This window comes from Bidens hawaiensis, unplaced genomic scaffold (assembly GCF_021521415.1).
Source record: "Bidens hawaiensis isolate Kalapana, Puna unplaced genomic scaffold, B.hawaiensis_p1.1 tig00003393_1, whole genome shotgun sequence".
NCBI classification, from domain to species: domain Eukaryota; kingdom Viridiplantae; phylum Streptophyta; class Magnoliopsida; order Asterales; family Asteraceae; genus Bidens; species Bidens hawaiensis.
Window position 1 is genome coordinate 558574 of NW_027491189.1, and position 8103 is coordinate 566676.

Here is an 8103-nt window from a genome sequence, read left to right on the forward strand (position 1 = left end):
GCCACTTATTTACGGAAGCACATAGAGGCTTTCCCTCCCACGCACTCACGTTATGCCACTTAATAACGAAGGCACGTATAGGCTTGCCCTACCACGCACTCACGCCATGCCACTTTAATAACAAAGGCACGTATAGGATTACCCTACCACGCAATCACGTCATGCCACTAACACCCTTACTAGACCCTTGCCACTTCTATCACACTCTACCTCTGCTTGTCTACAGCACACTTTCTATCATTACATCATTTGCACAATAACCAAGTTACATAATAACATTTACACACACTAATAACCACTTAGAGATCATTCTCTTTGCCGACACGTGCAATATCCGAAGATCGTTCACGCACCGACAAACATTCATTCATAACATAATACTATCACATCAAACACTATAGCATACACTTACCACTTAAGGTAAGTGTATTCACACTTCACATCGAGTATGCACATAGCCCCGAAAACATAACAAGGAAATGGGGCTAGAAACTCACCTGAACTTTGTTCCTTTCTCCGTTAATTGTTTATCCCTTCTTTGATTGAGCTCGGATAACTGTATATAAGTTACACATATCAATACTCAACTGATCTAATCTAATGGCCTAGTATTAGCTTACTTTACTTAGCATTTTTATGGTTTTTCCTTTATTTTAACATTATTGTATTTTATCTTTTAGATCCTTAAAATGCATACCATCACGTGTATACACATATATGCATACATTTACAAGTCGCCAGGTATCCGGGTCTCAATATAAGTGAACTTAGATATATAAGCGAACTTAGATATATAAGCGAACTTAAATAAATAAGCGAACTTAGATTAAGGCGAACTTGTATGTAAGCGAACATGGTAGCATACGAACTTGAATGAGGCGAACTTAACAATCAGCGAACTTATGTGGCGAAGTTAACAACAGGCGAACTTGCATACATGCGAACTTAATTGTGAGCGAACTTGCTCAGCGAACTTGTAGCAGCAGTTACAGGTTCATTCTTAACTCCCATAATCATCTCTGTTTCAACGTGAAACCCTTTGATATGATACTAACCAATCCCGTGAACCTTCCCATGATCATTTTCAGTTAAAACTCGGCCCGGAAAATCATAAAGTTTGGATCTTTAGGCTTAAAGCGTTCAAAACTAGATCTAGGGTTTATCTTTAACGAGCCGTTCATAACCGCAGGTTCGTTAAGTTCATTTTAACATCAAGTTTGCTACTTTAATACTCGTTTATACCCGATCTATTCTACGTTTAAGTTTCAAGGCTAAACGTTTATAAAAACATAAACTTTAATATGAAGAACATACCTTTATTTGTTCGTTAGGTCACGGTTAACTTGGTTATGAACTTCAAATCTTTTATATAGCTAGTACGTGCAATATCTATTAAGACATAGGCTCGGTTTGGGTCTCGAGTTGCTCCTTAGTTCGCTGCCGTGTATGGTGTAGGGAGTATGTGTGTGTTTTTAAGTGTGTAAAGAATATGGAGAGATGGAATGAGGATTTAGGGTTTTAGGGTGGTTTAAGGGAGTATTTATACTTCTTAAAGCCCATGGACCTAAGGCCCATCCCACCATCTTAATTCATTTTAGTTATCCAAATCCATACTTCTTTCAATATTTAATATTAATTAAATATTAACACACGATTCGAATCATAAACTTTATTTTATTTTTATTTATAAATTTTGGGATGTTACAAAGTGGCCTTTGCTTAGAAGATAGCCAATTTCTCTTCTTAAACCAATGCAGTCATCAGTCAATTGGCCAAAATCTTCATGGAATGCATACCACTTGGATTTTTCTTTGAAGGAAGTTGACTTCTCATTTTTCCGAGGCCACCTTGCTTTCTCTCCTAGACCTTTCATGGCACAAATTAAGCCATGAGTATTAACAGAGAGGCAATACTCGGAAATACTTGGATAATATTCATTATCATTGTTTCCTTCTTCAACTGCTTGGACATTTTGATTGTTGAATTTTGAATAAGGCTTTGAGTTGTTGTTCCTGAATGAGTATCCTTGTTTCTTGTCAGGAGACTCTTGTTTTGTTGGAGCCCCTAACCATTCTTGGATCTTCTTATCATCCTATAGCCTTATAAATCTGAGTGCCCTGTTTATGACTTCATATAACCACCTACATGGGGTCATCACAAGATCGTCATAAAATGGGGAGCCCCTATGTAGTCCCATCTTGAATGCCTCAACAGCCGTAGCCATATCAAGATTAGGGATCTCTATGGATTACCTGCCAAACCTTGTGACAAAATCTCATAGGGATTCATCATAAGGTTGGATAACTCTATATAAATCACTAGTTAATTTTTTGAATTTTCTACTACAAGAAAATTGGCTATTGAATAAATTAACTAAGTGTGAAAAAGAAGTACCAAAGTAGGGAGGAAGACTTAGCAGCCATTTAAGTGCAGATCCTATTAACGTGAATATGAAGCCCTTGTATAAACATGCCTCCTTGATTCTTTCAAGAATTAGATTGATCTCCATTCTCTCCCTAAACTGAGCCACATGCTCTTCTGGATCGGTGGTTCCATCGTACACCTTCATATTGGGGGTTTGAAAGCGTTTTGGGATCTCAGCATCACATATTGGTGGAGCAAATTGGTCGGACCACTCCCGGTACACTGGATATCATATCCTTCAGTTTCTGGAGCTCCTTGGCCATGGCCTGATTGATACATGTATCCTACATGGAACCAAGGTTAGTGTCTAAGGATATGAGATTATAAGGATTACCTCTTTGTTGACTAGACGTCGGCATCCCAGAAGAGTAGCCAAGATAGGAAGCATCTGCTATGGTAGTAGGTCCACCAAAGGCAATGGTTTGCATAGGGATGATGTCTCCTTCATGGACCTCTAAAGAACTTTGATGCTGAATTCCTGAGGATCCTTGACTATGCCAGAAGGATCCTTGAGGTTGGAAGTTGAAGGATCCTTGAGGATATAACCTAGAGGATCCTGGCTGAAGGATGGATGATCCTTGCTGAAGGAAAAAGGATCCCTGAATTTGCTGACTCATGGAACCTGGTTAAATGATAGATGATCCTTGTTGGAGGAATACGGATCCTTGAGCTTGTTGAGCCATGGATCCTGGTTGAAGGATAGATGATCCTTGTTGGAGGAACGAGGATCCTTGAGCTTGTTGACCCATGGATCCTGGTTGAAGGATAGATGATCCTTGTTGGAGGAACGAGGATCCTTGGGCTTGTTGACCCATGGATCCTGGTTGAAGGATGGATGATCCTTACTGGAAGATGGAGGATCCTTGAGCTTGTTGAGCCACAGATCCTAGAGTGGTAAAGTCCAGCAACCTAGGCATCAAAGGAGTTTGATCCTCTAGAGGCCTCTTGTTCTTCTTGAGATCCTCTATCTCACGTAGGATCTTCTAGTTAGTTTTATCTGTTGCTCCATGTACGCCTTTACCTGCGAAAACGTAGCAAAACATTGTTAGAGTTTACCACAGAAGTAGTAGTGTAACATCCTAAATTCTCGTATTTAATAAAAGAAAGTTGTGTTTAGTTATCGGGCCTGAATAATTAATTAGTATTAATAAAGAACATGGACTTGAATTAATTAAGGTGGATTAAGTGGTAATGGGCTTTAGGTCCACGGGCTTCAAGAGGTATAAATACCCTCTTAAAGCAACCTAAAACCCTAAACCCTCATTTATATCCATCCTAATCTCTACACACTAAAAAACACACACCCACTTCCTTATTACTATTTACGGCCGAGAGAGAGGAAGAGGGTGAAACGACCAACGAACATCGAATAGCAATAGATCTCTCATATACGAGCTAGATACAAGATAACCAAGCAAAAACGCGACCAACCGAACGTATAAAAGGTATGTTTTGATCCTAAAGTTTACGTTTTTATAAACGTTTAGCCATGAAACTTAGAACGAGAGTAGATCGGGTGTAAACGAAACATAAAGTTGTAAACTTGATGATAAATACGAGTGTAATGAACCCGAAAATGGAGACGGCTCGAATAATGAACCCTTAACACTAGTATTGAACGTTTTTGAACTCAAAGGTCCAAACTTTACGTGTTTTCGGGTCAAATCATATCCAAAAACGACCATAGGAATGATCGCGGGTTAGTCAAATACCATACCCATGGATTTCTCAGTAAAACGATGATGATTTTGGGGGATTAAGATTGAACAGAGGCGGTAGCTTGGCAACTTCGCCTGCAGGTAACCTCGCCTGCAGCTAAGTTCGCCAAGCTATAACTTCGCCTTCCAAATAAGTTCGCTCATGGCTAAACTTCTCTACATGCTAAGTTCGTTGGTGGCCAACTTCGCTTGTATAAGTTCGCTTGTATAAGTTCGCTTGTATAAGTTCGCTTATTGTTAAGTTCGCTTAATGATAAGTTCGCTGGAGTTAGCAAATTAGAAAATAAATTAAAAACCTAATGAAAAATGTGTTAAGACAGTTAATGGAAATAAAATTTTTCTAAGCTGACCTGGCAGCTCGACCGCAGCCAGGGGCTCTGCCCCTTGGACCCTCATAGGGGCTGCCGCCTCTAGACCCCGCTGCCAGGGGCGCTGCCCCCGGACCCCCGTTCGTTGTAGGTTATATAAAGATAGAAATACAACATGAGTAGTAGTAGTTAATTGATACATGTAAATATTATACAGTTAGTCGTGCACAGCTCAAGAAGGGAATAACGATTAACGGAGAGCGTAACAGGATTCAAGTGAGTTTCTAGCCCCACTTCCTTGTTATGTTTTCGGGGCTGTGTGCATACTCGATGTGATAGTTAATGCACTTATCTTAAGTGGTAAGTGTATGCCTTGTATGATTTATGTATGATGATTGTTTAACGGTGCGTGAACGATCTTCGGATATTGCATGTACCGTTAGGTGGTAGTTAAGATATGATTGATAAGTATGATGAAAGATATGATGTATGTATGAATATATGATGTATGCATAATGCATGTATGTTATGATGATGGTACGTGAACGCTCTTCGGAGATTGCACGTATTGTCAAGGAAAGTATGTATGAACAGGTACGGTACAGTTACACAAAACAAAGGGACCGGACCCTAATAATATCTGTGATGTTAGGGACCAGACCCTAATAATATCTGTGATGTTAGGGACCATACCCATATAATATCTGTGATGTCAGGGACCAGACCCTTATAATATCTGTGAGGTTATAGGGCGAAAGACTCTTTAAAACGTATGATTATGTATGTAAAGAAAGTATGAAGGTAAGAATGAAAGTATATGCACTTATGTGTGTATGAAAGAAAGTTAAAAGGTTAAGTATGAAATGTAATAAGGTATTGTATGAGTATGTGATTAACTAGAACTCACTCAGCGTAGCTGACTTTTTGTATGCACGCAGGTGAGTAGAATGAGGCAGGTAGCTTGAGGAGGACACATGGCAGAGTTGGACGAAGCTGGCATCTGAAGATTTTGCTATGATGTTTTATTTTAAAAGACTACGTTTTGTTTTTAAATGACTATGAATGCTCGATAAGACAAGAATTATGGTTATGGAATGTAATGGTTTGAATGTTTTTAATGTTCCGCGAATGTTTTAATTAACTCTGATATTTAGAACTGCGTTTATGAGTAAATCCAACACGAAAGTAGGGCTACCGGTAACGGGGCCTTACAAGTAGCAGTGGTCTTTTAGCTCTGGAAGACTGGGATTTGTGTTTTGTTTCCAGCAGCGGTGGCCCTATGTGATCCTGCTGGTGAAGGAGGCATCTGTGGTAATGTTCTTTGTGGGAGAGAAACTGATGAAGGCGTGGTGGATGAAGCAGAAGTTTGTTGAGAGGCCATTGATGATGGTATTGGTTGAAAAGGTTGATTATTGATAGGAAATTTTCTGGATTAAGTATTGCTGAATGAGTTTAGTAGCGAGTATTCAGGTAGACTAGGTCTTCCAGCCGTTATACCTATCAAATATTAACCTACACATGGGAAACAGTCGTTAATAATACCAATTACTGAGAATTCTTGATCCTGACATAAATCTGGAACTCTTTAAAAGGATAATTGATCCAGACATATTTTCAAGAATAACATATCCTCAGTACCGATTATTCGTGACCTAACAGGTATATAGACTAGTTATATATATATATATAACAATTTTAAAGGGCGGTGCGCGATACAAGTTGTATCTCCATTACCCACATATTCTCTCTTGCCATTACCACTATCTGTCACTACCTTTTGCCGCCACCACCATCGTCTATTTCTTTCGACTATGGTTCCGATTCCGACCTTTTTCTGTTGTGGGGCGTATTTGTGGGTTCGATTGACTACCCCCAGGTTTCATTTATGAACCCAGGCGATGAATGTTGCCTATCGAGGTGATGTTGTGGCTCCGATTGACTGCTCCATATATCTCCAATTTACCCACTAGACCATATGTTAGAAGCATTTTCAAGCTTATAGGCTTTATAAACCAGCCTAAAACAGCAAAATAGGTATGTACATTAGTCTATGAAGAGGCACACTACTAAGTCTAAAAGCATTAAACACCCAGGGGGGTCCATGAAGAAAAGAGTTAAGTCAGAAGCATTTATCATGTCACTCAAAATACTTCTGACTGGGGGTTGATGACGTGGTTACCACTACCCACTCATAAGCTAAAGAAGCCCAACAACTGAGAAGCAACAAGCTCCAACTACTAAGCTGGGAAGCTTGAAGCTTCAATACCTTAGATGGGGTGGCAAGGGAAGCTCGTCGATGCAGTAAACCTATGGCTGTCACATATGATGTGACATAAAGCTAAAGTCTGACATCTCGGATGCGACATAAAGTTGAAGTATGAGGAAAAGCAACTATGTCTCCTTATAGGCTTAACGCAGACTACAAGTTACATAAAAAAGGATGACTTGTCTGAGTAAGCTAAAAGGAGGAGTTGACCCATTCCTTTTATAGAAGCTTAAGTTTCTCCGAGGAAGCTTCCACACTGCCTATAAAAGGAGACCCCCACATTTGATGTTATCAGCTCGTTCTCTCTACTCTCTCTTCATTCCAACTCTCCTACTCTCTCACTATATTCTCCTACTCTCTTTTGCGCTCTCTATCTCTCTCTCTCTCTCCAAAATACTACTCGATAAGTGACCGATCTCCCTCTCCCGCGAGTAATGATCATTAACGAAGTTGTTAGTCCTCTGAGCATCTAAGGCATAACACTATCAGCTCACTCCAACCCCAACGACCAGTCACAAGTTAAGCAGTCTGTAATCGCCTTGGCTTCTCTCTAATCGTTGGGTCTCAACCACTATCTCCTATTGCATTCTCTATCTTTAGTATATATATCTATATTTATTATTAGTATACTTTCATGGGATAAAATAATAATGTTAAGCCTCGGAGGGTGGTCCAGAGACCCCGATCTCTATTCCCCTTCTAACGAGTTCTTTCGTGTTGTATGTACAAGTAGGAAGCTGGAAGGTGATCTTGGAAGCGTCAATACCATCACAGTATCATAATCTCATTGTCGCTATACCCGTTGTAGCAACTATTAAAGCTTAGTTTGTTAACTAAATCCTTAATATTAATGGTGGCTGATTCGATTCTCAGTGTGGCTTCTATTTTTTCTTTTTGGGAAAATTCCCTAAAATAGGCTAAATGAGGAGAGAGGTTCCTAATTTAGGCCAAAAATTTCGAAAAATCCCATAATGATCCATTGAAAACTCACGGATCCGTGACAATTAGGTCCGTGCCGTGAGTTTTCGCTAGCCAATAATATTATGCAACGTGTTATATTTCTGACCCCACTAGTGAGATTTCAAGCCAAATCCGTCTGACCTGTGACTTTTGATACCAAAGCCGTTTCCTTAAAAACCATCTCCTCCGTGATGTTTCACCGTGCATTTATCTTCTCCATGAGATTTGGAAAAAGTTTGAATCCACCTCATTGGTGGTGGTGGTGGTGAATCAATGGTGGAATGGAATGAGGTGGACTCATTGCCCAATATAGTTTGATACATAAATGTCTATCTCATTGAGCAAAAACATATAAAACTAGAATACGCTAACACACAATTTAACACGCTCTCTGTATGATAAGGTGATTAATGTGTAGAATAAAAGG